Raw genomic sequence first — 17,765 nt, 5'->3', positions numbered from 1 at the left:
GTCTTCTCATTTTGTTTAACTTATTGTGTTTGGGTTCTCCTTTTCACAGGCTGCAATAGGCTCTAGTTCCCGTTGTTTTTGGTGTCTGCCCCCAGTTGCTAAGGTTGGTTCAGTGGCTTGTGTAGGGTTCCTGATAGAGGGGACTGGTGCCTGTGTTCTGGTGGGTGGGGCTGGATCTTGTCTTTCTGGTGGGCAGGACCATGTCCAGTGGTGTGTTTTGGGGTGTTTGTGAACTTAGTATGATTTTAGGCAGCCTCTCTGCTAATGGGTGAGGGTGTGTTCCTGTCTTGCTAGCTGTTTGGCATGGGGCGTCCAGCACTGGAGGTTGCTGGCTGTTGGGTGGAGCTGGGTCTTAGCATTGAGATAGAGATTTCGGGGAGCGCTCTCGCCGATTGATATTACATGGGGCTGGGAGGTCTCTGGTGGTCCAATGTCCTGAACTCGGCTCTCCCACCTCAGAGGCTCAGGCCTGACACCAGGCTGGAGCCCCAAAACCCTGTCAGCCACATGGCTCAGAAGAAAAGGGAGGAAAAAAAGAAAGAAAAAAAATTATTAAAATAAAAAATAATAATAAAAAATGAAGAAGAGAGCAACCCTACCAATAAACAAATGCACCAATGATAACATGTGCTAACAACTATACTAAGATAAACTTAAAAACAAGAAACAAGGGGCTTCCCTGGTGGTGCAGTGGTTGAGAGTCCGCCTGCCGATGCAGGGGACGCGGGTTCTTGCCCCGGTGCGGGAAGATCCCACATGCCACGGAGCGGCTGGGCCTGTGAGCCATGGCCGCTGAGCTTGCGCATCTGGAGCCTATGCTCTGCAACAGGAGAGGCCACAACAGTGAGAGGCCCGCGTACCATACACACACACAAAAAAAACCAGAAACAAATCAGTCGCAGACAGCAGACCCCAAGTCTACACCTGCTCCCAAAGTCCACCGCCTGAATTTTGGGACGATTCATTGTCTACTCAGGCATTCCACAGATGCAGCGTTCATCAAGTTGATAGTGAGGATTTAATCTGTTGCTCCTGAGGCCGCACAGAGAAATTTCCCTTTCTCTTCTTTGTTCACACAGCTCCTGGGGTTCAGCTTTGGTGTTGGCCCCACCTCTGCGTGTAGGTCGCCCTCAGGCATCTGTTCCCACCCAGACAGGAGGGAGGTTAAAGCATCTGCTCACTCATGCCAGGGGGAGGGAGGGGTACGGTAGTTAAATTTGGAATGCTGGGCAAGCCTACGGCGGCAGAGGCCAGTGTGACTTGCAACAGCCTAAGGCGCACAATGTGTTCTCCTGGGGAACTTGTCCCTGGATCACAGGACCCTGGCAGTGGCGGGCTGCACAGGCTCCTGGCGGGGGTGGTGGTGGTGTGTGGATAGTGACCTGTGCTTGCACAGAGGATTCTTGGTGGCTGCAGCAGCAGCGTTAGCATTTCATGCCCATCTCTGGGGTCTGAGCTGATAGCTGTGGTTCACACCCATCTCTGGAGCTTGTTTTGGCAGTCCTCTGCCTTCTGTGGGCAGACAGGGAAGGAATCCCCTTTCCTCGTGCACCCCAAAACAATGGTCTCTTGCCTCTTCTGCAGGTCCAGAATTTTTCCCGTACTCCCTCCTGGCTCGCTGTGGTGCATTAGCCCCCTTCAGGCTGTGTTCACACAGCCAAACCCAGTCCTCTCCCTGGGGTCTGACCTCCGAAGCCGGAGCCTTAGCTCCCAGCCCCCACCTGCCCTGGTGGGTGAGTAGACAAGCCTCTCAGGCTGGTGAATGCTGGTCGGCAGTGATCCTCTTTGCGGGAATCTCTCTGCTTTGCCCTCTGCAACCCTGTTGCTGCGCTCTCCTCTGTGGCTCCAAAGCTTCCCCCCTCCGCCGCCCGCAGTCTCCGCCCGCAAAGGGGCTTCCTAGTGTGTGGAAACCTTTCCTCCTTCACGGCTCCCTCCCACTGGTGCAGGTCCCCTCCCTATTCTCCCGTCTCTGTTTTTTCTTTTTTCTTTTGCCCTTCCCAGGTACGTGGGGATTTTCTTGCCTTTTGGGAGGTCTGAGGTCTTCTGCCAGCGTTCAGTAGGTGTTCTGTAGGAGTTGTTCCACATGTAGATGTATTTTTGATGCATTTGTGGGGAGGAAGGTGATCTCCAAGTCTTACTCCTCTGCCATCTTGAAGGTTTCCCCTACCCCACCTTGTTTTTATTTAGTCTTATTCCTTCACAATTCCTCACTAACATTAGATTATTGGTGAAAATCTGATCAGAATGAGTGATGTAGGAAAGCCACAGATTACTAAATCTTTTAGTGGACGTTAATAGTTTTGAAGAATTCGAGTATTTCATATGGGATCACTCCATATTCTCCTCTTAAAAAAGGCAGTAAGAGTTTTGTTTCTGGCTTGGATTAGGGCCTGATCAATTGCCAAAGAACTGCAGGCTCTCACACAGAGATTCAGAGCAGAATTACAGCTTCTCAGCATGGAAATCTCAGAAAGCAAGTAATTTAGGCCCCCAAACAGATATTTTAAACAGAGGACCTATTCTCTTTAAAAGTATGGGATTTATCTAATTGATAGTCATTTAAAACTTTCTGCTGTCACCTGCCTTTCTTTCTTTAGATGCCATCCTCTATTACCAGAAGATGCTCTGAAGTAACAAATATCTAGAGAATTAATAGGATTCTAATTTAGTGCTTTACTGGGTTTCTGTAAAGCTGGTTAATTTTTCTGTAAATTAATGCAAATTATTCAAAATAGAAAAACAATCACTAAGAAGAAATCATTGGCATAAAAACTCAGATGTTGATCCATGACACCATTATTTTTCATAAAAATTATTTTACTCAACTCAATTAAATTATCTTTTTGCACTGGACCGATATACTGTGTCTCTTCCTATTTCCCAACTTGGAGCAATTCTTGAAATTACATTATTCATTCATTCATCTATTCATTAATTTGGCATATATTATTGACAATCCATTGTGTGTCAGTCACTGCTCTTTTTTTATTACATTTACAAATGATGGTATTATTATAATGTATGAAATCAGCATTTACTTTTACAATCCAAGTAAATTTACCAAATTTAAGAATCTTAGAGATCTTGTCCAAAAACCTAGGCACGTGATACTTGAGAGAAATCAGATAAGGGGCAGGCTGTGCATTTTGCAGGTCAATGTTTTTCTAAGACATCTGTATTAGAAACACTTGAAGTGCTTATTTAAAATGCAGATTCATAGCCCCAAATCAGATTATCTGGGGCCATGGCCCAGGAATCTGCATTTTTAAACCAGTGCTCCAGGTATTCCTTGTGCACCTAAAGTGCCATAGGAATCTTATGGAAGAGGGAGAAGAAAGGAGCTCTGCACACAGTCCCTTCGACAGGAACATCTTCACTTTTAAGTTTTTAACTTACTGGGGTTCCTGTGTGGTGTATCCAGAAAAAAAAATAGATTCCAGTGCTAGAGTTTCTTTGAAAATCCCTTCCTTTAAGTGTAACTTCACTACAAAGTCATATATATGAGACTCTAGCTTGAACCATCATTATATTTTAAACATGGTGTAGTGAAGAAGCATGGATTTTGGAATTAGAAAGATAAACCTTCACCACTTCTAGTTGCATAAGCTTGACAAGCTAGTTAATCTGTGTGAGTCTTGGTTTTTTCTTCTATAAAACTGGGACAATACCAAGGAATAATGACAAGGTAGTTGTTCAGATTGAAAGATTCACAGATAAAACACCTGACAAAAGAGTTGGCTCAGATGGGTGCTCTCCGAGTTTTAAACATCCTCCCCACTCCCCAATTTTGTCAGTTTTTACAGAGTAGCCACACAAGAACTCTTTGCTGAAATGCTGTTCCTGAAGACATTAACCTTTCTGTTGTACAAGACGTCAGATGTTAAATTCCCTTTAGAATGTGGCACCAGGATCAAGTTCACTGTTTTTTGGTTAAAATATTATGTTTCTATTTAATATCAATGGGAATTATACACACCACCATAGTTTAGTTTAAGTTACTGGTAATGTTATTAATGTTCAATAACAAAAACATTTATTACTCTCTATATATTGCTTATATTTATTTTTTAAAGTATCTCTTTCTTATTTATTCACCAATTTTTCTTATCCATCCAATTGGTTTATTGGGAGCATACACTGTCAAGTGGAAGAGCTAGAATCTGACTACCTGGGTATAAATAAACTTCATTTACTAATTAGCTGAGTGATGTTAGATGAACTATTTCTTAGCCTCAAACTTCCCAGGTGTTAAACTAGGCTAATACTTCTTTCATAGAATTGCTGTGGGAGTTAAATAAGATAAATCATATGTAGCTCTTAGAACAATATCTGGCATTTGGTATGCACTCTAATGATGCTATTTAGTATTATTTACCACACAGAGAGTAGTTACTGACAATAAAACAGCATGTAAGTGCATACAAAGCATACATTATAAATTAATAATGTAGTAAATGATATTCTCATTTATCTCATGCAAGAAAAATTAACTACTACCTTTGTGAAATTTTGATCTTTATTTCACTCCTAACTCTAACCTATTACCCATAAAGGCATTCCTCATTTACCCTCAAGATTATCTATATGAGCGAATGGATGAGCAATCAGAAATGTACATGCATTGATCCAAGTTCCATTGATCCGTGTTATGAAGAGCAGTATAACTTTGAAGGACCTAGTCCCTTCTAGGATGGCACACTCAAACAATCATGCTGACAAAAAAAGATACTTTCAGCTCTGCTTTGCTCTGGTCTCCTTAAGTATAAACACTGCAAATGAAGGAACTACACTCGCAGGACTCCTGCGAGTTGAACAAATCACTTCTGTTTCCTTCTCTCTACCCATGCGCCAAGTTCATTACTATTAAAAATAAAACTGTGAGATCTTGATTAAATATTTACAGTGGGCAACACTGTGACCTCAACACATAGTTCTTATAGCCCTCTTTCTTTATTTCCTAAGAGCCTCATCTCTTTAGATGAGCCCAATTGTCTACCTCTCATCTCTAGCTCCTCAAATAATAATTACCATCACTTCTAAGACCCACTCAGAGATACTCACTGAAGCTTTTAAATTATGGTACTTGATTGACTTAGGAACAAGAATAGCAAAACTGAAATCTATCAGAGGCATTATGTGGACCATTATTGTAAGACTTCTTGGTGTTAAGGTGGAACAGAACTGCTTGCCCTTTACCTTGCTGTAGGAAGAAATAAGAAAGAATCTTCAGGCAAACTTGGTTGTTACAGAGCTTCTGAGATCATTGGCACAAATAAGCAACTAATGTGTTGATTTGGTGGAAAGACAAGAAATGTTTCCTTCCTGCACTAAAATACAGCGTGTCCTACTTTACATTGTTTAGCATCAGGAGGTCTGAATTTCCCAAAGGGCTTAACTGCTAATTAGCTGTGTGAAGTTGCCAGATGAATGCTGTTAAGCCTTAATGTACCCATTCTGGTGAAATACCACAATAGTTAAATGAAGCTAAAGTAATGATCTCTATTACGTGTTGCAGCTTGACTTAGCTGTGCCCTCTGTTGTATTATAATATTTACAACGTGGTGTTATGAAGATCATTGTGTATGTATCTTCCTCTCCCACTAGGCTGGAAACTCCTTAAGTATAAGGATTGTCCCTGATTTAACTCTGTATTCCATGATACTAGCTTGACACTTAGACACTTATCAATGTTAAGTAAGCAGGGACTGAGTGAGGACCACTGAGAACTATCTCTCCAGGACTTTGGATACCTATACATACAGTTAGTAAACATTCATGAAAAACCAGAAACCTACTCAGAAATGTGAACTTTTTCTAAGTACAAGATCTGAAAATATATTAATAATTACAGAAATCATTATAATCAGAACAATAAATTATTATGTTTCCTATGGTTGGTTTCTTACCTAATAGTTAAGATGCATAGGTAACTGCTCCCAACTAAATGATCTGGACAGAGAGTAGAGTTGATAGGCTGAGTCCAAAATGGAATATAAAGTAAAGCCATACATTGAGGTTTTTAAAAAAGCAACAATATAGAATGGAGCAGAATTGACAGCAACTTATATGAGCTTTGTTTTTGTTGACCATAAGCTACCCCACCAGCCAACAGTGGGATGAAGCTAATAAGCTATACAGAATGCATTGTATTAATTCAATGGGTAGGTATTTAGACCAGAGAAAATAAAGTTTACTTTCAGCTTTTGGGTTCTTTATCTTCCTTCCTCCCTCCCTCCCTCCCTCCCCTTCCCTCCCTCCCTCTTTCTTTCTTTCTTCCTTTCTCCCTCCCTTCTTTCTTTCCTTCCTTCCTTCCTTCCTCCCTCCCTCCCTCCCTTCATTTCTTTCTTTCTGTCCATCTATCTAAAATACTATTGGTAAATCTAATTTTGGAAAGACCCATACTGTAACCAAAGCTAAAGATATATGGACACTCTGGATTTCCTTTAGTTTTTCTTCCTTATTCTGCTCTATGACAGCTAACAACCATAGCTAAAAACTTCCTGAGCATTTATCAGCACCCAGCTACTATAGCAATAAATTACATATATTAACTCATTTAATTTTCACAACAACAACTATCACTCTTTTTCCACAGATGAAGAAACAGAAGCACAATAGAGTCTAAGGTCACAAAGTTCATGAATGGAAGGGCTGGTTTTAACTGGGGAGTGTGGCTTCAGGGTCATTCATAATCATTACCTCACAGTGCCTCTCCTCTGAGGATGTTGTAAATGGAAGGTGCAGGAAAGCAGTATAGTTGTGACATCAGGGAGAAAGATGTTTGAAACACAAGAAGCAAAATAGGAGTAGATATTTTTCCAACTTTGCTCAATATCGCAATCTTTATATTACCAGAGATTTATATAGATATTTTAAAACTAGTAGTGTACTTTTGTATAGTTAATACAATGATAACTCTGATTCCTCCATGTTCCATCTCTCCAGAGAAATGGAGAAATTTGACTATGCCTAATTTAAAAGCTTTAGCACCTAGTAGTAAAATTCCAATACCTCAGAGCAATAAAGAATAACAGGTACAAATCTGCTAACACAATTTCTATATAAGTCAGTAAGAGAAAAATTTAAACATTGCATGAATGACAATCCTAATGAGGAGAAGAAATTATGCAATGATATCAGACCACTTTGGGGAGGAAGGGATAGTATAACACCTTTCGCCTTTATTCAAGTTTTCAAATATGGCTTTTTGTACTACTGAAATGGTGAGAGATTCATGAAAATGTAAAAGAAACACAGTTTACTTTATTGCTGACTTATTTTTGACCCATATGAAAATGTACTAATGTAATAATCAAAAGTGCCCTTGACAGCAACATGCTATTGGAAAAAATTACATTGAAACAAAATTAAATGACAGAAGGAAAAAATAAACAGAACCTGTACTAGGAGGAATTCATATATCATAAATGCCTTATATTTACTGGGTGTGTGCATATATGCATGTATAGATATGAGATATATATGCATATAAATTACATTTAATGTTCCAACACTCTTAAGAAAAAGGAAGGCATGGTTATACTCATTTTACTGAGAAAATGGAGTCTCAAATACACTACACTAAGCACTTTGCCCAGTGGCACATAGAAGTTAGGCAGGTTCAAAGAGGATCAGATGACAAAGCCTCTGTCTATGATAATACAGGGCCATCCAAAGAAGGGCAGCATTCTTTCTCCTGACAAGGAGACTATATGCACGTCTGCTCCCTGAACCAAGGTGAGGGAGAAAGTGGACAGATGTGGAAAGGACACATGAAGAGGGACTGTAAATGTAACATCTGGAAAGGTAAGTAGGGGAAGAAAGGAAGCAGCTGAATTGGTCACTTTTATGACACATAAGTTGATCAGTTCATTGATAATTTGCCATTCTACTCCATACAGCTCAGTAATTCAAATAAACTTGTGGGATTCTCCACAGCTTGGTAGAAATGTAAAGAAGCCTCCAGCCAAGAAGTCATTAGGGTAGGCTAAAGAAAATCAATTTATTTATGATCTGTCACTTCTATAAGCTGGGGAATTAGAGGTTTTCCAATGTTAGTCAAGCAACTGTTTTCTAGCCTCTTTGTAAAACTATTTTTAAAGTTCACCTTGACCGAAAGATGACCTTAAAAAAAGCTTTACCAAGATGAGAAAATGTTTTCCACACAGCCATCTGTGAGTGCCATAAGGAGATGCCTCTTCAGGGCTTGATTAGGGACAAAGCAAGCCTCCATAGGAGGATGTCCACACTGTGAGCAGAGCTGCCCCACTGCGAAGCAGGCACAAGGACAAACCCAGAGGATGTGCGGGCATGCCTGGAATGGGTAATAATTTTCTTAGGCATGGAATTTAGCAAGCCATTACAAGAAAATATTGTGAGAACAAACCAACAGGAGGCCATGTTTGGGTAACCAGCTATCGGGTACAATGTGGGATGTTCCTTGTTTAGAAGAGAAAATGAGACAAAATTCATTATATTCACATAACTCAGAGGGATGAATGATGGGGATAAAAAAAATGCCCATTTCTCCTCAAAAAGCTGGACAAGAACATTGGGTTTCCATTATGTGCACATTTTATAAAAACTGAATCAAAAAAGGTTGATTGTCTTCCTTTTTCTGATATTTACTAAACATATATTCTCTAGTTATCTTGGTGGCATGCGGCATTTTCTATAAAAACTTTGTATTTCATGACTACTTTAATTTTTTCCTATTTCTGTAGGTATTTCACTTTAGTTTATAGCTGGAGGAGCATACTCTGCAATTTTAGTTTTCTAACTCACTTTCTAGGTAGGGGGTTTTGGACTGGACTGATTATATCTTAGCTAATAGGGTATTTCCCAGAGCCAGCATGCCTTGCCAGATATTTTAAACATCACCAAATAAAAAGATATCCATTCACCTTTCACAGCACTAGTTTAGTAGACATTCCATGGTTTCTGCTAAGAACTGCTCCTGAACAGAAGGCTGGTTTGGTTTAAGAATGTGGTTTAATTAATGAATTCCTCAGTTTCTGTTTTGTCCCTATGCTAGTTTGCTAGGGCTGCCATAACAAAATACTATAGACTGGATGGCTGAAACAACAGAAGGTCATTTTCTCACAGCTCTGGAGGCTGGAAGGCTAAGATCAAGGTGTCAGCAGGTTTGGTTTTTCCTGAGGCCTCTGTCTTTAGCTTACAGATGGCCACCTTTCTCACTGTGTCCTCATGTGGCTTTTTCTCTGTATACACCCATCCATGGTGTCTCTCTGTGTGCCCTAATCTCCTCTTTTTATAAGGATACCAGTCAGATTAGATTGGGACCCACCCCAAGGGCCTCATTTTAACTTAACTACTGCTTTAAAGGCCCTATACCTCAAAACAGTCACATTCTGAAGTACAAGGGGTTAGGGCTTTAACATATGAATTTGGAGGGGACAAAATTCAGGACATAACAGTGCCTTAGAGAACATGCATGAGATTAAAGACAATTATTACTATGTAAAAGTATGCCAGGCCTGGGTTCAAATCTTAGATATCTTATTTATTAGCAGTGTGATTCTGGTCAAGACATTTTTGCTCTCTGATCTTCAGTTACTTTGCTATAAATGGTGAAAAAGCAGTTGTGCTTACCTCACAGGGTACAGAGAGGCTCAAATAAAATGTCCTGTAAAAGCTTTGCTAATCCTTAGATGCTAAATTACTTTTAAGGTAAATTTTTACTAAGAATATTATATATGAAAGTATGCTGTGCTAAATTTTTATACATTCCTTAATTTAGTTATATGATTAATCTCACTAGACAAATACAGAGAACAATTAACAATCAAAGGTCCAATCAAGAAATCTAGATGAATGTTCAGGTCCACATCCTGACTTTCACTCACTCTCTAATATTAATTAAATCACATTTCCAATCACCTCCATCCATAGATGAACATGGGACTACACTACCTACCCCAATTAAGGCAAAAATGAAAGAGGGAGGGAAGAATAGAAAGGAGAAAGAAAAGGGGAAGGAAGGAGGATCTTCACTTTAAACATGAAGTGCTATGTGACACTTAGTCTTTTCCTTTTACTGAAAGATGTTTTACCACTTTCAAATTACATAAAAAGCGTAGAAGTTGAAACAATTAAAGAAATGGATAGAACTAGATGGCAATATTTCTGACATCTCTCAGAATAGATCCACAATCTAGTAATCTAAGTGGTAAAGATATTTTGAAAGACATCTGATACACATACAGCACATCTGATGAGTTAAGCTGGGTACACTTAAAAACTAAAGCTTTCATTAAACTATCACAGTGCTAGAAATACCAGAAGACCTTGAGAAGTGACAAATGTAGGGGACAGTTCTGCCAGAGTGCCCTGTGACCTTGCATATGCCCACAGAGACCATGCACGCAAGGCTCAACTGCAGTCTGACCATGTCTGTGCAGAATGTTCTCTGCCATCCTTCCTGGAGCATGGCAAGACAGATATTCTGTGAGGAGCTGTTGCACAGACTATCTTGCAGGAGGCTCTCCATTTTGCAGAAGGCTGCCATGAGGCTGTTTCCCATCAACCTTCCTGGTTCCAGGGAAACATGGAATTTTCCACTTTGTCCTTCTTCGGGCATAGCTGCAGACCATAATGCAGACCATAACTACAGTGTGGAATTGACTTCTCAGCTACAGAGTGACCACCACTTGTGTCATGTGTCATCTGGTCCCTTTGGGTTTGGTGGTATCCTGTGCGAACAGGGACATGGTGAACTAACACCATGCTGATGTTAGTGTGTAAGTGAAAACACTGAATACATTTGGGCACAGCAATGTTTCCTTACCAGCCAAGTCTATGAATAAGTCAACTGTTTTAAAATGTATCCAGGATTTCTCTTAAACATGTATGGTAAGACATACAGACACAGAAATGATAGTCATGAAGGAAGAAGGTTTATTCACAGTTTCCTATAGCAGGAGGAATGACATGACATGTGGGGCCACATGGGGAAGCACCAGGGTCAGTCAGGAGGCAGAGAGAGATGGGGAAAAGCATGGACAAGAGCCTCATTGTCATTTTCATGGGAAAGGCAACGTAAGACAGGGTAAGCAGAATTAGGATTGCCTAGTTTGAATAATTTCAGAGGGCTCTGAGGAATAGGGGCTGTCCTGAGTTGTCCGGTACCTAGCCATGGGGTGAGTAAGATGGGATCAGTGGTCCAGAAGTGTAAGAGCCCTGTGACAGCCAGAGAGAGGAGGTGGTGGGGATGTGGGCTTTGGATTTTTTGGCTTGCATATGAAAGGCGCACTTGCATGCCAATCCTTTACCTTCTCTAGAAATTGGCCAGCCCTGGAAGTGGCAGTATCTCATGGGTAAGCAAGGACCCAAGATGTCAAAGCATCAGAAAATATATAAAATAAAATTATGACTGATACATTGTTCAAGGAGATGACACTGTGCTGTTGCTTAAGGACTGCTGTACTACTCAACGATAGACACACAAAAAAGAAAACAAGCATTTATTTAGCATCTCTGTGTGTGGGGATATAGAAGTAGGTGAGACAGAGTCCTGATCTCAAGGAACTTACAGACCAAAACTAATGAAATAGAAATGAGGCACCAGACCAAACAAACAAAAAATCTTAGAAAAGATGATCATTAATGTAAGAAACTGACCATGATTTCCAAAACTATTAAGAAAAATGTAATGCATAAAAAACGTTTTAGAGGGCTTCCCTGGTGGCGCAGTGGTTGAGAGTCCGCCTGCCGATGCAGGGGACACGGGTTCGTGCCCCGGTCCGGGAAGATCCCACGTGCCGCGGAGCGGCTGGGCCCGTGAGCCATGGCTGCTGGGCCTGCGCGTCCGGAGCCTGTGCTCCGCAACGGGAGAGGCCCGCGTACCGCAAAAAAAAAAAAAAAAAAAACGTTTTAGAGACAGTAAAAAGTATACAAATCTTAAGTTACCTTTGAATTATGTTAACACAGAACCTTTTCTTTCAATGAAAACTTTAGTGTCTATAAATTAAAAGCCCAGAATAAAAATTGTAAGTTTAAAATTACTGGGAATACACAGGTAAACAGATTTTAAGTTCCATCACTTGCTCTGTAAATTCAGAAAGAGTATACCCCTCTCACTAGCCAGTCTTGGAAACTCTCTTACCTACTGATACCCTTGATTGCACAGGGCCTTGGCTGTTGTCAACTTAAAGAAATATTTGCTGAATTACTGAAGCTGAATCAACGCCTTTCTCCAGGTGTGTGTATGTTTGCACCTGTCTTCCTGTATAATGTCATTACTTTACACTTCAAAAGAAATTTAGATTGGAAACAAATGTCAGTACATCATGGCCATTCTCTGGGGCCAGTGACTTCCTCCAGAGGGGAATTCGCTAAGCTCGCAGCTAGGCAGTAGGTTGGCACCCTGCAGGCAGACTGGGGAAAGAAGAACAAAGTCAGTAATTCAGATTTTCACTTATTTACCTTTTCCACCCCAGCTCTCCCTGCTGCATTTGGGATTCTCAAATTAGGAGCTGCACAATATTTCCAGAAAATAAAACTCTGTGACTTTTCTGGAAGGTTGCATGGAGTGGGGGAGGGTCCTGGGGATCCAGCTGCTCTAGATCTATTGTTTCAATAAATCTCTTTCCAGCCTTGTTTCTCAACTAAGTCTTTCACAGAACTGAGTTCTGTGGGGCAAACTGGCTCATTTCTCACGGGGTTGGAAGTTGGGTTATATAGTTCTGTCCATTCTGCTAAGTGTGAACACTTACTTCTCCTCCATCACTTTCCTTATTCAAAAAAAAAAATTGCATCTTTCATCCGTTGCTTCATTCTCTCATTGTCCCTGTGGGTTAATACCTTTCAAACAGTCCTTTGTTGTCACTTCTGTGGGTTTGGGGAAGAATAGGAGATGATAAACTCTGTTGGTCATTCTTCCATGTTGATGAAAAACTCCCAGTGCAATTGGGTAGAATATGCCTTCTCATTTTTGTATCATCAATGTATTTCACAAAATCTGACTGTAGAAGATACTCAATGAGAAAACATTACTGAAGAGGTGACTATGCAGAATTAATATACACTTGGACTACAAAGTTAGATAAACTAGTTGGTTGAGCAAATATTTTCTGATCATGTATTCCATACCAGGGCCACTGATACATGATCTGAGAGTAAATAAAACACAGCTTTTACTTCTTGTGGTCCATATTGTGGTAAAACTCCCTCAGAAAGGGGTGAGCCTGAAAAATTGCAGTGGGCACAAGAGTATGCATTACCAGGCTTCTTTCTAGTGTTAAGCATCTAGGAGGAAGAAAAAGCCACAGAAACTTGATTATAGTAATATAATTAAGAAGTTAATGGGCAATACCTGGTAAAATTAATTCATCATTTATAAATGCCATCTTCTTTCTTTGAATCTCTGTAACTGTGGGAAGTCAAGTCTAGGCCGTAGACCTCAGTGATAAAAGTAGACAAAAATTAACTGTCTTTGGTCTTAGACTGCTCTATCTTTAAGCAGGAAAAATGATGCATTATTTTAGTTTTGCAACTCAAAGAAATAAAAACAGGCAACTTTAAAATTACCCCCCCCCCCAAAAAAAAATCAAAATAACTAAGTTTGGTGTCAGGTGCAAAGAATCCCTTGGGAAAAAATGAGGATTGAAGATAATTAAGAGGAATGTATAATTCAGAACTCATTACCAGAAGACAAGGTTAAGCTAACTTAAGTAAAATGGAAATTTATTGGCGCAGTAGCTGAAAAGCTTCAAGTATAGCCGGATATAGGTGCTCAAAAGTTGTTCTCAAGACCAAATTTCATTCTAATCTATGGCTCTGCTCTCCTCTGTACTAGTTTCACTTTCAGACAAATTTTACCTTAGGTTTATACCTACTAGCTTAACAACATGCAGAAAGAAAGGGTCTCTTTCCTCAACTGTTCCAGCAAAAGTACTGGCCATGATTATCTGATTGGCCAAGGCTGAGTCACATTCCTTCCCCTAGCCTTGATCCAGAGATTGGGTGGCCCCACTCAAACCACTTGGACTGAGAGTGGGATGAGATAGTTCCCAAAGGAAATCCAAGGAGATAGTGCCAGGAAAAGGGAGGATGGCTTTGAAGCCATCAAATACTACAAATAGCTACAAATTGGTGTAATCTAATACTGGCCTTGAAGTTTTGGCTGTATCACCGTTTTCCAAAACTATTTAAGTTGTGAAACAAGCCAGACTGCTTGGCACTGAAGGGTGGTTTTGAGTGCAGTTATCTTGAATTATTTACTGATCTTCCAACACATTTGCCCCCAGCAACCATTAAAATCCATCTCTTGCCACCTGACCAGAAAGGTTAAGAGAAATAAATATTCAGTAACCTCTAGAGAAAGGGTAGAATACTTATTTTTAGCTTTCTGGTATTTGATCATAAATGCTTTCAGCCTGGAATGACTTCAGTGAGATTTGTACATGTGAAGGCTGCCAAAAAAGAGAAGGGGGAAAAAGTCAAACATTAAAAGAAACCTCCTTGCTCTCATCTGAAAGAGGAAGATCCTTAAATTTTTAAAGAAAATGTTAGTCCTATTTTGACCTTCCTTTTTGGGTTCTCTAAGGCTTAGTCTAACAAAGAGGTCAGGTAGCAAAAAGCTTTAAAAACCAAAGATTTTATACGTAGAACTCATTAACCCTTTATTAACATGTCTTTGATAAGGGAGAGAAAGAGAGAAAGCAGGTCTTCCCAGGCAATCCAGTCCTCTATATTCTCAGTATCTTCCACAGACGGGCCCTGGAAGATTTCTAACATGAAATTTGTTCTGAGGAAGAAAGATCACTAAAAAGCACATGATCTCATGAAGATGTATGGGTCCCAAAAACTGTCCTTCTGAAAAGAACTACCAAATTAGTTTGTCACCTTAAGATACCACTATTTGTGGGGTGAGAATGACCAAGTGACCAATGATTTTTCACATGAAGCTTACATCAGGCTTTGCTTTCCAGACATTTTACATCATCAGTGCAACTCCGTTGATTGTATCTTCTAGATTGACGCTTGGAATGATGCATCCATCATCAAACTCTGTTCCAAAATCATTTGAAATTGGCAGTTTTCAGGTATCAACTTGCAATGGCTTAACACTCAAAGCCACCCTAAGGTTATACTGAGCAGCCCACCTGGAGGACCCCCCAGAGGGTGATCCATATCTGCCATGATGTGTGGAAAAGATGACGCTATTTGATTCGAGTGCCATGTTTCTCAGACTGAGCCTCTTCTACAATGTCCTTCATCTGCCTCCATATCCCTCTCCCTTTAACTGATGAGCTTTCCTTGACCAGCCCCCAGACCTCCCGATGGCTTCCTTCCACCAGGAACCCCCACAGACACGGAACACTCAGCACCCAGCAGTAAACAATGGGGGAAATTTTGCTCAGTGAAGAACTCCAATGCTGCAAAAGAAAGGGTGTAGTTTCCAAAACTGTCATTTTGTTCACATGTGAAATTTGACCGTGTGTAAATAATTCCCCAAATCTCCAGCTAATGACAGAAATCACACTCTAAATTAATTCCACATCACAGGCTAGAGACAAACCTAAAGGTCTAATCTCACAACTTTTCTGACTCTCCCTGCTCCAAACAAACCCTCTTAAGTCAACCTTCTCCTTTCTCAATAGAGTCCTGCATATAGCAAAAGGGATAAGTAATTTTGTACATGATTTCCACAAGAAATTGTTTCAAAGAGAAATTTAAGAATAAACAACTACCCAAAATGTCTCTTTGTAACAAAATGTGACAGAGGGGAGTTAGGACAAATATCTTATATTTACACGGAAAGTAAAACCGTTTCCCTGGAAACAGATCTGAGCAGTTATGCAAATGACATGAGTTAGCAGAAATCTGACCCAAAGAATAAATGAAAGGGACAAAATGGCTAACTGGGACACAAGTCTGTTCTGCGGTCATCAAAAATAAGAACAAATGTGAAAATTATGTAATGTGACAGTCCTGGTATTTGGATAAAAGTGATGGACATAGTGCTGTGGAATTCTGGATGTGCCCCAGTTCTGGGAACATTCATGGTTTGTTCCAGGGAAGTTTACATAAGCATGGTCCCTTGTTTAGCCCTCCAGCTATTGTTCTGTTTTTGCTCTGCTTTGTTCTGTTTCTTTCCACTACACGTTCTCAGCATGTTGTTTTCTTCTCCTTCATTGACTGTGCCTATCTCCTAAATAAACATGGCACTTTTTCACTGGATAAGATACCCAAGTACTATGGTGAATGGACTGATGCTTGTAAAGTAATCAAGTCTCAAAAGAAAAGTCCCTTGATTACCACCCATGTCACCTTACCCTGAGAAGTCTCTTACTTGACTGATTTCTTTGTAAAAGAGAAAAGGGCATTTACAAGCTGAATGCAGAATGAAACAGGAAGGATTCAAATTATTTAATGGGATCAGATTATGATATATATATATTATAATATTTATCACACTATATGATAATGTATTATCATAATTTGTATATATGTACACACACACACACACACACACACACACACTAGATTATCCTAGATTTAAATGTCAGCTCTACAGCTTACTTAACATGTGTCCACTGTGTTCCTATAAATACCTTCCCTGCAAGCAGTTTCGCCTACAACTAACTGGCTGTGAGGCCATTTTGCTGAAAAAGACAAAATATATGGTTGACATCACACTAGAAAATGATAATATATCAGTTTTTGCAAATCCTTTGGTGAGCTAACCTAAGCCATATTCTGTTAAAATTTTCAACGTTTTCAAGAGACTTATACTCATCAGGAATCATGTAACCATTTGGGGGCCAGGAGGATAAGAGGAGGTTGATTCTCCTTTTGCCTCCAACTTCTAGTATTATGTCATAAATTTGGAAAACACAGCAAGAGAGAACAAGCCGTTGTAACTAAATTAGCTAAAGAATCGATCATTAATGCCTTCAAAAGCTGTTGGGAATTACTAGTCGCCTCTTCTATTTGCTTAACCTGGAAAACTTCTGATTCTGACAGGTGGGAGGGATGACTGCTCTCCAAAGGATTTGCAGAAACTGGTATTTTATTATTTTCTACTGTAATCAAAACAAAACTGTCAATCAACCAGTTATTTTTTTCTTTTATAGCAAAATGGCTTTACAGCCAGTTAGTTGTGCTGTGAAACTACTTGTGGCAAAGGTGTTTATGATGAAAATACCTAGAACCTTTCTAACAGTCTCTCCTTAGCCAAGTTATTTAACTTCTCTGAACTTTACTTATCTTTGTGAGGACAATAATATATAAAAGAATACACCTAAAAAGTAAATATTTACTGAATATCAAGTATATTGTAAGCACTCAATAAATGCCGGTAGTTCCTATGATAGTGGTTATGACCAAAACATTGATATTCTTATAAGCATTGGAGCTGGAGCTGTCACTTAACACATAATGTTCTCCTTTGCAACATGAGATACAGGACTAAAATCCAGGTCTCTTTACTACCAGAATATATATACTTTTTGCACTATTCTAGACAGGATTGAAGAATATTTACATTTAAATATGGGAATGTCTGATGTTGTAAATATTCACTTTAAACAAAATAAAATTTAAATTGAGAGTGTCTTGGACTCTGGAATCCATGCTGAGTCTCCATGCTGAAACCCATCTAAGCTAGTAAATGACAGCAAAGTAATTACACTGAGTGTTCTTTCCACTGCCAATGAATCAAAAAGTGGAATTTGTTGCGGATGTACCTGAATGCCTGGGACATCAGCTGTCCTATGAGAAGTCATTACATTTGCTGAGTA

At 39.8% G+C, this 17,765-nt stretch overlaps 1 protein-coding gene across 12 annotated transcripts in view; it reads right to left on the bottom strand.

Moving 5' to 3' along the window:
• RGS7 (regulator of G protein signaling 7) overlaps positions 1-17,765 on the bottom strand; it is a 606,659-nt gene that overhangs the window by 306,048 nt on the left and 282,846 nt on the right. The window lies entirely within an intron of this gene.

Source organism: Globicephala melas, chromosome 1 (assembly GCF_963455315.2).
Source record: "Globicephala melas chromosome 1, mGloMel1.2, whole genome shotgun sequence".
Lineage (NCBI taxonomy): Eukaryota > Metazoa > Chordata > Mammalia > Artiodactyla > Delphinidae > Globicephala > Globicephala melas.
The sequence above is the reverse complement of the archived record's forward strand: the minus strand, read 5'-3'. Positions and strand labels throughout refer to the sequence as shown.